The sequence below is a fragment of the Trichosurus vulpecula genome, chromosome 4 (assembly GCF_011100635.1).
Source record: "Trichosurus vulpecula isolate mTriVul1 chromosome 4, mTriVul1.pri, whole genome shotgun sequence".
Taxonomy (NCBI): domain Eukaryota; kingdom Metazoa; phylum Chordata; class Mammalia; order Diprotodontia; family Phalangeridae; genus Trichosurus; species Trichosurus vulpecula.
In genome coordinates, this window is record NC_050576.1 from 157,210,412 (window position 1) to 157,229,422 (window position 19,011).

At 37.5% G+C, this 19,011-nt stretch overlaps 1 pseudogene; it reads right to left on the reverse strand.

Moving 5' to 3' along the window:
- Window positions 1-6,910: 6,910 nt before the first annotated feature.
- LOC118846870 overlaps window positions 6,911-19,011 on the reverse strand; it is a 28,609-nt pseudogene continuing 16,508 nt past the window's right edge.

The following is a 19,011-nucleotide window of genomic DNA, read 5'->3' on the forward strand; positions in this document are numbered from 1 at the left end:
GGAGAAAAGTGTGGTGAGAGAGGGGAAACATCTTGACAAAATCACATAGTTTTTAAGCAAACCAGCATTTAGATCACTAAATTTCTTTCCATTGTACCATGTGTTCAGTTTGTAAAAATCCTTTCCTTCCAGGACTGCTTTTGTCTGTTACAACTATAGTCCTTTTGTTTTTCCCCTATTTTAATGAAAGAAGGAATGCTCCAAAATTCCCTCCCTCCGTTTCCCTCCCATCATTTCTCAGGCATGGTATTAAGCATCTTGTTTCTATAGCAAGACTTTTCAATTAATGAAGACTTAGGATTAGCCCCCCACCCCCACCCCCACCCCCACCCTGCCTTTGTGGTTGATTTTGCTTTAGACAAATAACATGCAATGGAAAAAGTACTGCTTTTGGCATCAGAGAATATGGGTTTGAATCCTAGCATCTGTGTGATCATGGGCAGCCACTTCCCCTCTCTTTGCCTACTTCCTCAATTGTTAAATGCTGAAATTGGACTAGATGATCTCTAGGGTCTCTTCAGGCATTAGATCTATGATTCTATGAATATCTTTACTTTGCTTTAGGCTTCCTTATATGAAGAAATGCTTCCTTATGAAGCCTTTGCTTTAGGCTTCATGACTTCCCAGAAGAATTTTTTTTTCTGAGAAATATTTGCTGGATTGATAAAGCAGAAAAAGACATGTTTCCCTCCAAACCTTCCCAAACCCTATCTGACTTAAAAAAACCTGAGTTCAACCTATTATCTCACTCTTTTATTAGGAAAAATCATGGGAAGCTTCTGAGGAAGAACATAATTTTTATTCTTATTTCTCTCTTTGTCTTTATCACCCTCATTATCATTTTTTCCTCAGACTTTATTTGAATGGTAATAAATGTAAAAAGAAGAAAAAATTCTGAACATTCATGATAAATCTACTTTATTCAACAATTTTATACAATTAATTATTGGTGCATATCCTACATACTTATTTTTAAAAGAAATTTCATTTTAGGGGTAGGGCCAATGTTTGCAGGTATCTTCAAAGAGAAACTAAAGAAGATTTTAAACTAATTTCAGTGCCAGTGTTTTCTAGCAAAGAACAGCTAGTTTAGGGTTTGGGTAACATGAAAAAATTTAACTTGAAACTGGAGTCTCAACCTAGAGTTCAATGATAAAGGGTTCAATGTTATCAAGTATCATGGCTAAGAATGATCTAGCCTGCCCAGGTGGGAAAGGCCAGAGATGTTAAGGTCAGGCATGTTTTTTCCCCCAGGTATACAGTCAGCTTTAATATTTTTCTGGTTTGCTCAATTCCTTTTATTTATTTATTTTCCTATTTTATTTTTCCCAATTACATGAAAAATATTTTTTTTCCCTGTAGAAGTTGAGATTTTATTTTTTCTTTTTAATATATTTGTTTTTCTGCAATTACATGTAAAAACAAATTTTAACTTTCTTTTTATAAAATTTGAGTTCCAAACACTTTCCCTCCCTTCCTCTCCTTCCCCCTTATGGGGAAGGCAAGAAATTTGGCTACTGATCATACCTTTTGGTTGTGGGTTGTACATGCACAGTCATGTAAAATATGTTTTATTATTAGTCATGTTGTAAAAGAAAATACAAAGCCCCTCCCCCCCAAGAAACCCAAGAAAAATAAATATTTTTTAATCTGCACTCAGACTCTATCAGTGTTTTCTCTGGAAATGGATAGCATTTTTTCATCATAAGTCCTTTGGAATTCTCTTGGATCATTGTATTGCTCAGTATAGCTAAGTTGCTCACAGTTGATCATTGCACAATATTGCTGTTAATATTGCTGTGAATATGTACAATGTTCTTCCTAGTTCTGCTCATTTCCCTTTACATCAGTTCATGTAAGTTTTTCCTGGTTTTTCCGGGAGCATCCTGCTCCTCATTTCTCATAGCACTACAGTGTTCCATCACAATCACATACCACAGCTTGTTCAGTCATTCCCCAATTGATAGGCATCCCCTCAATTTCCAATTCTTTGCCACCACAAAACTGCTATCAATACTTTTGTACATGTGGGTCTTTTTCCTTTTTGTTTTGTATCTTTTTGGGATGCAGACCTAGTAGTAGCATTGCTGGGTCAGAGGGTATTCAGTGTTTTATAGTTCTTTGGACGCAGTTCCAAATTGTTCTCTAGAATGGTTGGATCAGTTTACAACTCCACCAAGTGTTTTCATGTCCCAATTTTCCTACCCTCTCCAAAATTTGTTATTTTCTTTTTCTGTCATATTAGCCAATATGATAGATATGAGGTGCTACCTCAGAATTTTTAATGTGCATTTCTCTAATCCATAGTGATTTATAGCATTTTTCCATAAAGCTGCACATAGCTTTGATTTATTCATCTGAAAACTTCCTGTTCATATCATTTAACCATTTGTCAATTGGGGAATGACTCATATTCTTATGAATTTGACACAATTCTCTACATATTTGAGAAATGAGGCCTTTACTAGAGATACTTGCTATAACAATTTTTTCACAGTTTTGATTACTGACTGTTTATTTCCCTCTATCCTATTATACCCTGTTTATCCTTCTCTCACTCTTTTCACTCTGTCTTTCCTCAAAAGCATTTTGCTTCAGACCACTGCCTCCCCCAATATGCCCCCTTCTTTTTAATCTGCCCCACTCCTTCTTTTATCCTCTTCCCCTCCTACTCAATTTCTATACCCAATTGAGTGTGTATATTATTTCCTCTCTGAATCAATTCCAGTGAGAGTAAGGTTCAAACATTGTCTGCTTCCTCCTATATTCCCCTTCATTGTAAAAGCTCTTCCCTTGATGCCTTTTATGTGAGATAATTTACCCCACTCTACTTCTTTCCCCCCTCTCTCAGTGTATCCCTCTTTCTCACCCCTTAATTTTCTTTTATTAGAAATCATCTCATCATAGTCAACTCATATCTATGCTTTCTGTTTATGTATATGCCTTATTACTGTCCTAATAATGATAAAGTCTTAGGAGTTATAAGTATCATCTTCCCATGCAGGAATATGAACAGTTTAACTTTATTGAATTCCTTATGATTTCTTTTTTTTCTGTTTACCTTTTTATGCTTCTCTTGAGTCTTGTGTTTGAAAGTCAACTTTTCTATTCAGCTCTGGAATTTCCATGAGGAATGCTTGAAAGTTCTCTATTTCGTTAAATATTCATGCTGGGTAGGTAATTCTTGTTGTAATTCTAGCTCCTTTGCACTCTGGAATATTCTAAACCTTCCAATTCTTTAATGTAGAAGCTGCTAAATCTTGTGTGATCCCAACTGTGACTCCATAATATTTGAATTGTTTATTTCTGGCTACTTGAGGTTTATTCTATTTGACCTGGGAAAGCTAAAATTTGTCTACCATATTCCTGGACGTTTTCATTTTGGTAATCTCTTTCAGGAAGTGATCAGCGGATTCTTTTAATTTTACCCCTTGGTTCTAGGATATCAGGGCAGATTTCTTTGATAATTTCTTAAAATATAATGCGTAGGTTCTTTTTTGTTCATGACTTTCAGGTAGTCCAATAATTCTTAAGCTATCTCTCCTAGATCTATTTTCGATGTCAGTTGCTTTTCTGATGAGATATTTCACATTTTCTTCCATTTTTATTTTTTTAAATTTTGCTTTTTTGTTTCTTGATGTTTCATGGAGTCATTAGCTTCTCATTGCCCAATTCTAATTTTTAAGCAATTATTTTCTTCAGTGATCTTTTGTACTTCCTTTCCTACTTGGCCAATTTTCCTTTTTTAACTGAGTTCTTTTCTTCAGTGAATTTTTGTACATCTTTTTCCATTTGGCCAATTCTGTTTTTAAGTTATGATTTGCTTCTGAATTTTTCTATGCCTTCTTTACTGAAATATTGAGCCTTTTAAAAATTATTTTCTTGCATCACTCTCATTTCTTTTTCCAATTTTACCTTTACCTCTCTTATTTGATTTTTAAAATCCTTTTTTAGCTCTTCCAGTAATTCTTTTTTGGGAGCCCGGGACCAATTCACATTTTTTTCTTTGAGGCTTTGGATGTAGCTGTTTTGATTTTGTGGTCTTCTGAGTTTGTGTTTTGATCCTCCCTGTTACCATAGTAACTTTCTATAGTCAGGTTATTTTGTTGTTGTTGTTTACTCATTTTCCCAGCCTATTTTTTCCTTTAACTCTGTGTTAAAGTTGGGCTTTCTCCTGCAGTTTAGGGGACATTGTTCCAAATTTTGTTTTTTTTTGTGTTTCTATTTTCAGAGCTAGCTCTAAGGGGCAGTAAGTTTTCATTTCTTCCAAGGTGGTATGATCTAAGGAGAGGTATGTTCATTGTGCTCCTGGACCGTGCTCTCATCTATGAATGACCACAAGCACTATTTTCTCCCATGGAACTGGGGCCAGGGTCTGTGGCCCCTGGGTTTAGGATCTCTACTGTGGTAGTGCTCCTCTTTGCCCTGGAACTGTGACTCAGAACTGCATGTGGAAACTACAACAGAGTCCTGCACCTAGTGCCAGCAAAGGGTCCCCTGTAATCTCCTTCTGATCAGTTGTTTGACCCTCCAATGCCTGCTTCTGGCTTGCCAGGATGGGGCCTACATTGGACTGTGCTTTACTCTCACACAAGTGAGATGGACTTTTCATGCCAGCCTTCTAAGTTGTCTTGGGCTGGAAAATTGTTTTCCCTATCCTTTCATTGGTTCTGCCACTCCAGAATTCATTTTGATGCATTAATTTAAAGTTTTTGGAACAGAAATTTGGGAGAGCTGAGGCAAGTCCCTGCCCTTTCTTCTCCATCTTGGCTTTTCCCCTAGGCATATTTTAATCAATATCTAGATGAATTAAGGAACCAGATTGCATACCTGTATTTTAACTACTGACATGGTTTATACACCCAAAACTTCTCACACTGTGACAAAATGTGTTTTGTACCCTAAATGCTAATTAATAAAATGCATCAAAGCTTCATAATACTTGGCTTTTCATACTTGGGGTATGAAAAAAATACCAACCTAAACTATGGTTAGTTCCTTGGGTGAGGGTAGCAGAAGAATGGATCAATGTGAATCAATATGAATGAATATTTTGATGAATATGGTGGTCATGTTTGGTGACCTGATAGTTTGTCACAAAAGGGATCTGCTAATTAGTATGTATCATTGGTGTCTTATTTTGATTCATCTTCACTGTGTGAAGATGACACTATGTTCTTGAAGATTATGCCAGTTGGTATGTAAGTTCCGGCTAGTTCAACCCATCTGGAAAGTCAGTCAATTAATCAACAAGAATTTATTAAGCACCGACTATGCTAGATAATATACCAGCCACTGGCCATATATATACAAAAAACAAAACAATTTCTACTTACAAGGAGCCAGCAGTTTTAATAGGAGACAATGATTATATATTGAATAAATATAAGAGAATAAATATACAATAAAGACAAAGTATTTTGGGAGAAAAGCACTAACAGTTGGAAGGATTAGAAGGGCTTCATGAAGAAGGTGGTACTTAAGTTGAATGGAAGAAAGAGAGGGATTCTATGAAGTAAGGAGTGAGTACCACCCAAGCATGGGGGAGGAGCAGCCAGTGCAAAGGTATGGAGATAAGAGATGGATGTAAGGAACAGAGAGAATACCAGTTTGGCCAGATTGAATAGTGTGGCATAAAATTTACTATGAACCCAAATTTAATTCCTCCAAAGAGACAAGGATCGCTCTTAGCTTAGCTTTGAAATCATGTTTGTTGCTATAGTTCTGCCAACTGCTCTTTTCCATTTTTTAAAATTAAGATCACCTTTGCCCTTCTCCAATTTTATGCTACCTTTCTCTACCTATTCTACATTCTTTCAAATGTCATTGATACTGAATCAGCAATTTCATGTGCCAGTTCCTTCAGGAAACAAAGATCAAGGTCATCTGGGCTAAGTAACTTGAATTCTTCAAGGGAAATTAGATGTTCTTTTATTATTTTCTTACTTATCTGGGTGTCAATTACCTGTTAGTGATTTTTGTTCTGTCACTTCCAGTAGAAGGTGATTCTCCTTTGCAAAGAGAAAAAAATAAAAATTGGGCAACTCTGCCTTATTTTGGTCATTTATCATTTTCTCATCTACCCCACGAGAAGTCCCCTGTCTTCTTTGTTCCTTCTTTTTCTTTCACAGTAGCTAAAAACAAAAACATTTGGTTGGTCTTAGTTTCCCTTGCTAGTTTCAGATCATTCTAAGCTTTAATGTTTACTGGAACTATTTTAAAAGGACCATACCACTTCTCTTTCATCCTCTGCTATTTGGTCTTGCTTCTAATTTCTATTAATTCCTTTTTAAAATCTCAGTTTGTATGTTTCCCCTGAGTAGTGAGATTGGTCTCTTCAAAAGAATCCCATTACCCTTCCTTATCAGAATTATTTCCCTCTGTGTCTTCGAAATTTTCTTTGTGAGTATCTCCCATCCTTCTTGGGCCTTCCTCCATGGAATTATATTCAATGGAATCCTACCTATATGAAAACCCTTTGAAGTCTACTTTCCCCAAATGTAGCATACACATCAAAGCACACCTGGATTTCCCCTCTTTTAACATAGACTTTAAGATGAAGGGGCTATTTCCCTATAAAGTTTTATAATATTTACACCAGCAAGCAGATTATCCCTGCTTGTGAGAAGAGATCCAGAAAAGAACTTTTCCTTGTTGATTCCTCTACCTTTTGAAGGGCAAAATTATTATTGAGGTAAATAAAAAAAGTTGTTAGCTACTCTGTTTTTGGGAGAGAGCGAGAGAGAGAGAGAGAGAGAGAGAGAGAGAGAGAGAGAGAGAACTTCAATAGAGGTCTACATAATTCTGTCTAGATGGTCTGTAGTACGCTACAATAAAAAAAATACCTTTTGTTTCTTCCTCTTTGACCTCCATCCAAGTACTCTCTAGTTCCTGGATTCCTTAATATTTCTCAATATCCAATTTCTTTTGAATAACATACCCATTCAGGCTTTCTCTTATCTAGTGTGTTGTTTCTTGGTACCTTAAGCAATGGATTAAAAAACACCTTTTTGACTAAATCTTGACACAGAGCATCCTTGACCTTCTGGTTCTTCAAGTTATGTACAACAGGATTAGGCAGTGGAGTGATAACAGTATAGGTCACTGAAATGAACTGCTCCTGGTCTCTGGTATTCTCTGATTTGGGCTTTAGGTAGGCAATAGATACACAACCATAGTGAACAATGACTATAGTGATATGGGAAGCACATGGAGAAAAGGCCTTCTGCCAACCCCCAAAAAGGGCAATTTTAAGTATGGTGAAGATGACGAGCACATAGGAGATGAGGACCAAGGCTCTGGGCACCAGGATCACCATCACACTTATTATGAGTGTTAAAATCTCTTTGACAGTAGTGTCCATGCAGGGAAGTTTCATTACAGGACAAATGGCACAGAAGAAGTGGGGCACTTCTTTACCACAGAAAGGAAGACTAAACACTGATGCCACTTGTGTCATTGATGTAATAAGATCAATGCTACATGCTCTACACACCAGCTGAGTTCAAGATGACTGTATGCCTCAGGGGGTTGCAAATGGCTAAATATCAATCATACCCCATTGCTGTGAGCAAGAAGCTCACAGCTAAGTTATTGATAGCTAAGGTGATAAAGAAAGAGGTGGCACAGCCTTCCAAGTAGATGGATTGGCTTAGGCTCATGAAGCTGGATAGCATTTATAGAATAATGACCAAAGTATACAAGGTCTCAGAAGTGGACAGCATAGTTAAGAAGAAGTACATAGGAGTATGGAGGTGATGATCAGTGCTGATGATAATTACAATGATGGCATTGCCTGCCAGAGTTAAGATGTACAGGGCAAGAAACACAGCAAAGAGAATGAGCTGATGATCATGGAAGATGGGATATCCCTGAAAATAAACTCACTCACTTCTGTCTGATTCTGTATTTCTGCTTAGTGTTCTTCAGGGCTGAAAGGCATAAAGAAAACAGAATTAGAAAAGTTCCATCAAGTAGACTAAGTAAATTACTTTGACTGAATTAGGTTAGAATATGACCTTGGCAATATGCATATTCCCTGTTTGCATGGTTCTACAATCTCTCTTAGCTCTGGTGAGGAACTTCTCTCTGTGGGTGCCACTGATTAAAATGTTATATGTGTTTGCTTGGAGGTGATGTAGGGGGGAGTCATTCTTACCTTGGGAAATTTTCTGCAATTCTGGTCAGTTTTTTTTTTTCATCATGTAGGAGTTAGGCAGCCCAGAAGAAAAACATTCTGTTTTCAAGAAGGGGGAAGATAGATCTCAGTCATCTCCCACCCCCTCTGTCCTACCACAAGTATTGTGGAGGGTTGCCTTCCAGACACAGAATTAGGTCAAATACATTATAAAACTTGCTAAAATGCCAGTTGTCTTTAGCTAAGAATTAACTGCACTGCTGCTGCTTACCATATGCTAAACACAATTATTTGAACCAGGAATAGTAGTGAGGTGGGTGGAATAATGAGGTGAGTACTAACTTGTAATCAAGACTTGGGTTCAAATACTGTCTGAGACACTAACTTATTAGTTGTGCAATCACAGGCAATTTTCTTAACATTGCTGAGTCTAAGTTTTCTCTTTTGAAAAATGGGTATAGCTTACACCATCTACTGCCTAGAGTTATTGTGTATTACCAACATTTAAGTGCTATATAAATATGAACTGCTGTTATTATTCGAAGCTGTAGAAAATATGAACATATCTAGCAATTAGCAAGAACAGATCTTGTACATGAGAACCATAAGTTACTCAGCAAATATACTGAGGGATAGAATGGGTGATTCATTATAGAAACTAAAGCAAAGGTTCTTAACCTTGGGGTTTATTATCTTGCTTTTAAAAATATTTTAATAAAAGTACTTGAATATAATTGGTTCATTTTGTAATCCATTGTGTAGTATAGTGTCTGGCACATAGTAGGTGTTTATGAATATTAATTGATTGCTTGATTTATCCTATGTAGTTCATTTTATGCATTTAGGGTAATATTCTGAGAAGGGGTGCTTAGCCTTCACCAGATACCCAAAGGAGTCCATGACAACAAAAAGGCTAAGAATTTCTTCTTTAAAGGATGAGCTACTATAATGTATTTGAAAATACTATTTAACTTCCTTCTTTGTAATTTTTAGAAACACATGTATTAACATGATTCATATGGAAATACGTTTTACATGACTGCACATGTATAATATATACTAAAGTGTTTGCCTTCTCAATGAAGGTAGAGGAGAGGGAGGGAGAGAATTTGTAACTCAAAATTTTAAAAGATGAATGCCCAAATTGTTTTTACATGTAATCAGGGAAAAAAAAATCAGTACTAAATAACTATAAAAAGAAACACATGTATTGCACAAAGTAAGTGCCAAATACTGAAAGTCAAGTAAGGTTTTTAAGTTTATAAAAAAAGTTATTGTACCTTTTGTACAATGGTAGACTACATTAAAAAAAGACCACCAGAGGAAATGGGGCCAGTTGCAATAAAATGGTTGTTTGGATAAAGAGTATTAGAAATGGAGCCTAGGGAGCCTGGTCTCAAATCCTAAATCTTCAACTTGCTAATTATGTGGCCATAGGTCACTTAACCTCTCTGGGGATTAGCTTTCTAATCTATAAAATGAGGACTCTTAATTAAAGGATCTCTAAGATTCTTTTTAGCTCAAAATCTTGTGATCCTATAAGTCATGGGAAGTAAAAAGTTGGATAGTAAAATGGTGTCTGAGAATGGGGTTTGGATTTTGGGACCATATAAGGATGACAGGCTCCTGTCCAAGAACACATTGCCTGACAAAACACCCCACCCCACCCACCCTCATTGAGAAGGCAAGCAATTCAATATAGGTTATACATGTGTTGTTATTTAAAACACTTCCATAATAGTCATGTTGTGAAAGACTAACTATATTTCCCTCCATCCTATCCCATCCCCCATTTATTCAATTTTCTCCTTTGACCCTGTCCATTTTCAAAAGTGTTTGCATCTGACTACCCCCTCCCCCAATCTACTCTCCCTTCTATCCCCCCTACTTTCCTGTAGGGTGAGATACCCAATTAAGTGTGTATGTTATTCCCTCCTTAAGCCAAATGCAATGAGAATAAGGCTCACTCATTCCCTTTCAGCTCCCTCCTCTTCCCTTCCATTATAATAGCTTTTTCTTGCCTCTTTTATGTGAGATAATTTACCCCATTCTATTCCAAGCCCTTCAATCCCTTGATGTAGAAGCTGCTAGATCTTTTGTTATCCTGATTGTGTTTCCACAATACTCAAATTATTTCTCTATGGTTGCTTGCAATATTTTGTCTTTGACCTGGGAACTCTGGAATGGCTACAATATTCCTAGGAGTTTAACTTTTGGGATCTTTTTCAAGAGGCGATTGGTGGATTCTTTCAATTTCTATTTTACCCTCTGGTTCTAGAATATCAGGGCAGTTCTCCTTGATAATTTCTTGAAAGATGATATCTAGGCTCTTTTTTTTGATCATAACTTTCAGGTAGTCCAATAATTTTTGAATTATCTCTCCTGGATCTATTTTCCAGGTAAGTGGTTTTCCAATGAGATATTTCACATTGTCTTCTATTTTTTCATTCTTTGGTTCTGTTTTATAATTTCTTGATTTTGCATAAAGTTATTAGGTTCTATTTGCTCCATTCTAATTTTTAAGGAATTATTTTCTTCAGTGGTCTTTTGGACTTCCTTTTCCAATTGGCTAATTCTGTTTTTTAAGGCATTCTTCTCCTCACTGGCTTTTTGGAGTTCTTTTGTCATTTGGGTTAGTCTATTTTTAAAGGTGTTATTTTCTTCAGTATTCTTTGGGTCTACTTTAGCAAGCTGTTGACTCATTTTTCATAATTTTCTTGCATCACTCTCATTTTTTTCTCAATTTTTCCTCTACTTCTATTACTTGATTTTCAAAATCCTTTTTGAGCTATTCCATGGCCCGAGAGCAATTCATATTTTTCTCGGAGGCTTTTGATGTAGGATCTTTGACTTTATTGCCTTCTTCTGGCTGTATGTTTTGATCTACTTTGTCACCAAAGTAAGATTCTATAGTTTTTTATGCTATCTGCTCATTTTCCTGGCCAACGGCTTGACTTTTGAGCTTTTTGTCAAGGTATGACTCTGCTACCAGGGTGGAGAGTGCTCTGTCTCAAGCTTTAGGTGTTTTGCACAGCAGAGAAGTAACATACCAAACTGCTTGTAGTCACCTGTAAATTTTCGGTTCTTCTGAGGTGGTATGATCCAAGGAGAGGTATTTACTCTTCTCCTGGCCTGTGCTCTCTTCTGTGAGTGACCTCAAGCACTGTTTTCTGCCTTGGAACTGCTAGGAGGACTCCCTCTCCACAGCCACCACAAGGCCTGCCACACTAGTGCTCCTCCTCAGCCCAGGACCTCTACCCAGGACTGCCGTCCAGATCCAAGCAGAGCAAAGCAAGAGAATCCCGCCTCAGTGGCAGCAAAGAGATCCCTGCACTCCTGCTCTGGTCAGCCACTTGATCCCCTCACTGTATACGGGCCTGGAGTTCTGGAAGCAGCCACTGCTGCTGTTGCTGCAGCCACCTCTACCACCCTGGGGCTGGGGCTGGACCATACCCTTCTCTCACTCAGTTCCAACAGACTTTTCCCACCGACTTGCTAAGTTGTCTTTGGCTTTTGTGGGTTGAGAAGTCTGGAAACCACCACAGCTGCCAGTGATTCAGTGCCCTGAGGCCTGCTATGCCTGGTCTGCTCTGGCCTGGTGTGTGCGGTCTGGCCCACACTGGGCTGTGCTCTGCTCCCAGCAAGGTGTGATAAACTTTTCCCATTGACCTTCCAGGCCATCTTGGGCTGGAGACTTGTTTTACTCTGTCATTTTGTGGGTTCTGTAGCTCCAGAATCTGTTTAGAGTCACTTTTTACAGGTGTTTGGAGAGATTTGGGGGGACAGCTCAAGCAAGTCCCTGCTTTTACTCCACCATTTTGGCTCCACCCCCCATGAAAGTGGCTGAAGCAGGTGCTGTGGATGCTTAGAGCTTGGTCAGGCATTGAAGATTCCGTGGCCATTCACTGCATCTCAGGCCATCACCAGTCATCCTGACTTTTGTCTTGCCATTAAATAGGTAGGATCCTATGGACCAAAGTTGAGGAGAGATGTGAAAATCTCAAGAATGAAATTCTGGACATAGAGGAAAATAATTTTGATGAGGAAGAAAAATGAATTTTCTGAAGTAGATGGTATGGATGCACAGATAACTCACCACCCAACTTAGATTTTTGCAAAGATTGGTGTAGATGATAAAAACAAGGAAAATCAGCAGAAAAGTAACATACAAACAATATGAAAGGCTTTGTAATATTAATGCCAGGACAGATATACCAAAGAAAGAATACAAAAAAAGGATTAGATTGCAAAAATATTTACAGTAGCTTTTTGGCCATGTGATCTGAAATGGGCATCAATGTCTTGTTAGTCATTAGCCTTTCCCAGTCCTCCTTCATGTTAATGCCTTCCCTGTGACATTATCTCCAATTTATCCTGTCTATATCTTGTTTATACATAGTTCGCATCTTTTCTCCTCTATTAGACTTTGAGCTCCTTCAGAAGGACTAATTTTTAAATTAAATTAAATTAAATTGTTGCCTTTCTTTGTATCTCTATCCCTTATTATAGTACATGCTAGAGTGCAAGCACTCAATATATGCTTGTGGACTCCATTAGGGTACTGAAAGAACCGATGAATATGATTTGACAGTCACTGTCAGTGACATAAAAGCTACAGAGAATTGGAGAACTATTACAGGATTTAAAAGGGTAAAATAACCCATTTTTCAAAAAAGGAAGAGAATACTCTGAAAACTATATGCCAATGAGCTGGATTTCTGTTTATGGGAAAATTCTAGAACTAATTATTAAAGTGATGGTTAGTACACATCTGGAAAAGGACATGATCACAAAGAGCCAAGATGGCTTCATCAAGTACAGGTCAGGGCAGACTAACCTTATTTCCTGTTTTGACAGGATTAGTAAATTGGTTGATCAGACAAATATTAGCTATACAGTTTGCCTAGATTTTAGCAAAAGTGTTATTTGTCAATTTTTCTCATACTATTAATGTGGAAAAGATGGAGATATGTGGGTGAGAGAAAAGGACCAAAAAAGTAGTTATTAATGGTTTAATGTCGACTTGGAATGAAGTCTCTGGTAGAATTCCCTGGGGTTTTGTCCTTGGTCCTGTGCTATTCAAATCTGTGTGCTAAAAATTAGATCTTTTCAAAAGGTCATCATGTATGCAGCTTTTGAATACATGGATATATTATAAATATAAAAAACACAAGATATGTTGACTCTTCTACTTCAGAACTAAAGAAAATTTTGACTTGTCTTGGACTGAAGTTTACTTTTGTTCCATGAGAAGAGTGTCTGTTAAGTAAACTGATAGAACCAACTAAGATTATAGGGGAAATTCAACAAACAAGGTTGTAAAAAATTGTAAAAAATACAATACAGTTTAAGGACAAATATATTTTCGAAGCCTTGGAAAGCACATATGGACATATAAACATCGGGCCTGTAAGTTATAGCTAATTTATTAGTTTACTTATTAAAACTTCACCAGACTATTCTAGTTTTAATTATAGTTGTCATAATAATATATTGATATTACTATGTAGTACTTATTTAATGTTATCTATGAAATATTTTATGTATATTATACAGTCATACACATACATATAGTTAAGTGGCACAGTGAATAGAGAGATGGCCCTAGCATCAGGAAGACTTTTTTCAGCCTCAGACAGCTGTGTGACTCTGGGCAAGTCACTTAACTCTGTTTGCCTCAGTTTCATCATCTGTAAAATGATCTGGAGAAGGAAATGACAAACCATTGTAGTATTTTTGCCAAGGAAAGCCCAAATGGGGTCATGAAAAATTGGACACAACTGATACTACACAATAACAGCAAATTACATAGTAGTTTTAATTCTACTTGAAAGTAGTAAAATCACATGCCATTTTGCACTTTGTGATGCTGACCTATCCTTTTCAAACAAGTTCAGATTATTTTTATTTTTACACTGTAATCAGGCAAATGGTAATATTCATCTAACTCCCATGACTTTTTCACTTGCAATTAACTTTTCAGTCAGCATTCCCCAATCAAATTAGCTTAGCCAGAAGGCAAGGTCTTATAAATAAAAAAGCTATCCTCTGGACAGATGCTTATAGTCTTTAATTTAGGGAGAAGTCCACAAAACTTAGATACTTAGGCATCAATCAGAGAAGGCATTCTAGCATTTGATAGCACAACTACTGAAACTTAGACCTTAGCTTGCAATAGTTACCTACTTGTGCAATGTTTTTTGGGCCAAGGAAAAGCAAACCTCTGATTTATTAGGCTGTGGGTCTTGTCATACCCTACAAAAAGGTCTTCAGTGAATATAGGTATATTCCTTTCTTATAGTGTGTATAAAAGTAAGCTTTGCAGCCATCCTAGTCTTTCTGAACAACCAGGTCTGGAAACTTGAGCAAGGTTGACAGAAGGGAAAGGTCCTGGCAGCAAAAAAGAAACCTTTAAGCAATGACAAGAAGAGTGGATGATATGAAGACTGATACTCAAAGCTAAGTGATTATGTTACTATTACAACTGAGATTGTCGGTCTGGAGAAAAGATTTAGATTCAAGCAGCGGTCTTCAAGATAATTTGAAGGGTTTTCATGTAGAGAAGTAATTAGATTTATTTCACATACCATCAAAGGAAAGAACTAATATTGGAGCCTATGGCATGACTGAATAAGAAGATGGGTATGAGTCTTTCCTATGACTATGGTATTGTGTCCTACACTCCCTCTTTTGAGCTCCCATTCCACATTATAATTAGCCTATTGGGCATTTTGAATTAGAAGACCAAGGCATCTCAAATTGTTGTGTCCAAGGCAAATTTGCAGCATGGTATACTGGATGGAGTGCTGGACTTAGAGTCAGGAAGAACTGTGTTCAAATCCTACCTTAGATACTGACTACCCATGTGACCCTGAGCAAGATATTTAACCTCTTTTGGCTTAATTCTTCATCTGTAAAAGAGACTAGGACAAGATAGCCTTTAAAGTACTTTCTAGGTCTAAATCCTGTGAATCTGTGACTTAGATAAATGCATAGATAGCAAGGCTTCATCAACTTTTCGAATGACTCAAAGTTGGAAAGGTTGTTTAGCACACTAGATGACAGAGTCAGAATCCAAAAAAGGTCTTGACAGACTAGAAGATAGAGATGAATCTAAACAGATGAAATGTAATAGAGATACATATAAAGTCTTTAATTTGGTTTTTGGAGTTAACTTCACAAGTAGAAGATGGTGGAGGCATGGATAGATAGAAGTTTAAAAGTGATGAGGGGTGTGTATGTGTGTGTGTGTGTGTGTGTGTGGGGAGAGAGAGAGAGAGAGAGAGAGAGAGAGAGAGAGAGAGACATTTAGTATAACATAAACCTTAAAAATAGTGCTTTGTACAATACATACTCTGTTTAAGTCAATGGTGTGATATAAGTAGGACCAAATGGCCAGTAAAGTCTCTTAAAACTCTGGAATGCTATGATAGGAATTGAGATATGAACTGGATCTTTGATTTCACTGATATAGGGAATTCCTGAGTGGGGACCAATGCAGATCAGCACTTTTACTGTAACTTATAGTCTTAGAGACTTATCTAGAGCATTGTGAGACTATGTGATTGCCCAGGATGACATAATGAATGTGTATCAGAAATGACATTTAACCCCAGCCCTTCCTGGCTCCAAGGCTGGCTTTCATCCCCTGTGATATGCTATCTTAGACTTACAAGAAAAATATCTCGACTGTTAAATTGATGATCAGTTAAATTAAACAAAACTTTTTCAATAAAGGAATTTGTGGTCATGAGAGTTTTTGCAGTTTGCTTTTCTATAGGCTCTTTAAAACTGGTCTGGAATCTTACCTTCTGAGGCTAGATTAGGTAAAGTCTGTCCTGGAAGTATAGAGATGGATAAAATAACCTTTTTAAGGTTCCTTCTAGCCAAGGATTTTGAAGTAGGAAATATGAGTTGGGGGACATAAAGAGAGGGAAAAACAAAAGATTTCTGCATGAAAGGAAGGACTTTTAAATGCTTTACAGTAACACCTACCCAGCATATCTATGACAAATCCTCATTATATTTCTTCTCCCAAAACGTCACTTATATTTCTCTATGTAGTATTACAATCATTCTGAAAGTGAGGCTTAAAGTAGATAAGGGTGTTGAAATGTGGAATTTGGGCCATAGATTTGCAGACACATTGAGAAATGAGGGAGCCTGCATCACAGAAAGGAAACAGACTCAGAATCATGGAATCATAGAAATTACCAAGGCTGGAAAGGACTTTTTTTAGAGATCATATAGTCCTACCTCTCCTTTTAAAGATGGTAAAAAAAACTAAGACATGTAGGTGGTGTAGTGGTTAAAGAGCCAGACTTGGAGCCAGAAAGATCTGATTTTTAATTCTGCACCAGATAATTACTAGCTGTTTGATCCTTGACAAATTACTTAACTGCTCTCAACCTCAGTTTTCTCATCTGTAAAATAAGGATAATAATAATGCCTACTGCAGAGGGTCACTGTGAGGATCAAATGAAATAACATAGCCCCTTAAAGTACCATCCAGATGCTAATTATTATTACTAAGGCATAGAGAAAGTAAGTAACTTTCTTGAGGTCAAGCAAGCTGATTAACAGGCAGAGCCAGGATTAGAATGCCCCTCTTCTGAATCCAAATCCGGTGTTCTTTTATTAGTCTGGACTTCCTCCCCTTTAGAATTTGGTCAGTCCCAATCTCCTTTGTGACTATGAATGGCCAAGGAGGGGAACCAAGGACACAGAAGAAGATTCACACTGACTTTCAATAGCCTTTATCATATGGAGAAGGTTTTAAAAGCTAGGGATGGGAAATAAGACTCTTCAAGTAGGGCCTCTGGGTGCATTTCCTGAAGGTGCAACTAGAGGGTTCATGGGGATAACAGAGCCACAATCCAAACAGATGGTGCCCCGGAGGCTCATTATAAGTGGGACTCATTTACCTGATGCCATATCCAACATTTTGGCAACCTTGTAGCAGTTCGCACGTTGGGAAAAACCTCTAGAACCAGAAACTAACTTTTATTTTTGACTTTTCTAGTTTATGATAATAAGACAAAATCATAGGGTTTAGACTAGAAAGAATGATAGAGATAATGCATTTCATTCTTCTTTTTCCCTCTCCCCCCTTGCCCATTTACAGAGGAAGACAGTGAGGTTTCTTCAAGTCATTCAACTAGTAAATGGTAGGAGTGGGATTCCAACCAAGATCCTTTAGATTCTAGAGCCAATGCTCATTCCAATAGACATACTGTAATGTCCAGTATGATCAGTAATGATAAAAATCTTCTTTATGGAATTTCTAGTCCTGGATCAATTATCACACCCTATGGCTCACATTTTCATGGAGAGGAAATGGGATTAAGGAAAGAGCCAAAGGCAGCTTTAATCAGTACAACCTAGACCATTGATTGACATCTCTAAGTCAGAAGGTGTCACACAGGTCACCCAATTAACTGACAGTGATAGAAGAGGAATGGAGTAGCATGTAGGGGACAAATGAGATTTTTGCCCATAGTGGCTAGGGGTCTCTTTATCCTGTTATAGTTGCGCTTAAAACTGGTCCCCCGACTCTACAGAATATGGGGCTAAGGCAATTGCTTAAGTTTGTTATTCCCTTGTGCCCTAAGGATGACTCTGCTGACAAGCATTGACAGGTATTACCCAAGTATCCCTAGAATTAGAGGAAAACCCAGGAAAAATGCAGAAGAGTCCCTTTCTACAAGAGAAATATTCATTTAGTATGTAATCATTATATTGTAACTCATCTGTGACCAAATGATGGATCTGTCATCAGGAGATACTTGAATTTGAAGTTTGCTTCTGACCCAGTTAGTCCATAGGCAAATCCCTTACCTCTTTGATCTTGTTTCTCCTCATGAAATGGGAAGAATAATACTTGTGATACATACTTCAGAGAATTGGTATTTGGATTGAATGAGATAATATATTTAAAGAACTATTTAAATGTCAGCTATTATTAAGGTAAAGAGACTGTTCCCTACGGTGTTTGCTTAGGATGCCTGGGGTAAAGATAAAACACTGCAAACCTTAAAACACTATATAAATGTGAGCTATTTTTATTTGTATTCTGATCAGCCCTTCAACACCTTGGAATACTCGTTCCTTTCCCTTGTGCTTATACAAATCTTTTCCATTCTGAATGTTCAGTTAAAGTCCCATGTTTTCAGGTTGACCCGGACCAAGACTCTGCCCAGTACTCTCTGCTTCATATCCTTCCCTTCCCCCACAAATGCCACCACAGAGGAGGGGGAAGAGTCTGAAAGCCAACCCAAACCCAGGCTTTGCCCAGAAACCCCACTCTTCTCCCCACTCCCCACACAGGAAAAGAAGGTAAGGATGACTAAGGACCTACATTCTGAGACCTCTGAGGCAACAATAACCCTTGGAGACTGCGAACATTGCAATTCAGCTGCCACCCACTACTATCCTTTATCTAACAATCTCCCAACATCTATTTCTCTCCATATCCCTATGTTAATTGATGTTGGTAACATGAAAGTAAACTATTCTCCAACTCTACCTTCTGCCTTGTTATTGTATCCCCCCACTTGCCCTATTACCCACTCTAACCTTGCCCATCTTTTTCACAGTGCCCTGTGGAATTCCTATTGCACAGTAAACAAAACTCCCTTCATCCTAGACCTTATCATCTCATACTCTTTTCATGCATTCGTCTTCACTGAGATTTTGCTTCTTCCTCATAGCACTTAATCTCGGTTCTCCTTTCCATGATAAGCTGTACCTTAACTCACAATCCCAACACATTGATTTTGTTGGGGAAGTTGAAATACTTGTTGCTTCCCACTTCCGCTTCCACTTTCTCCCATTATCACTACCATTCAACTACCTCTCCTTGTTCGCAGTTCATT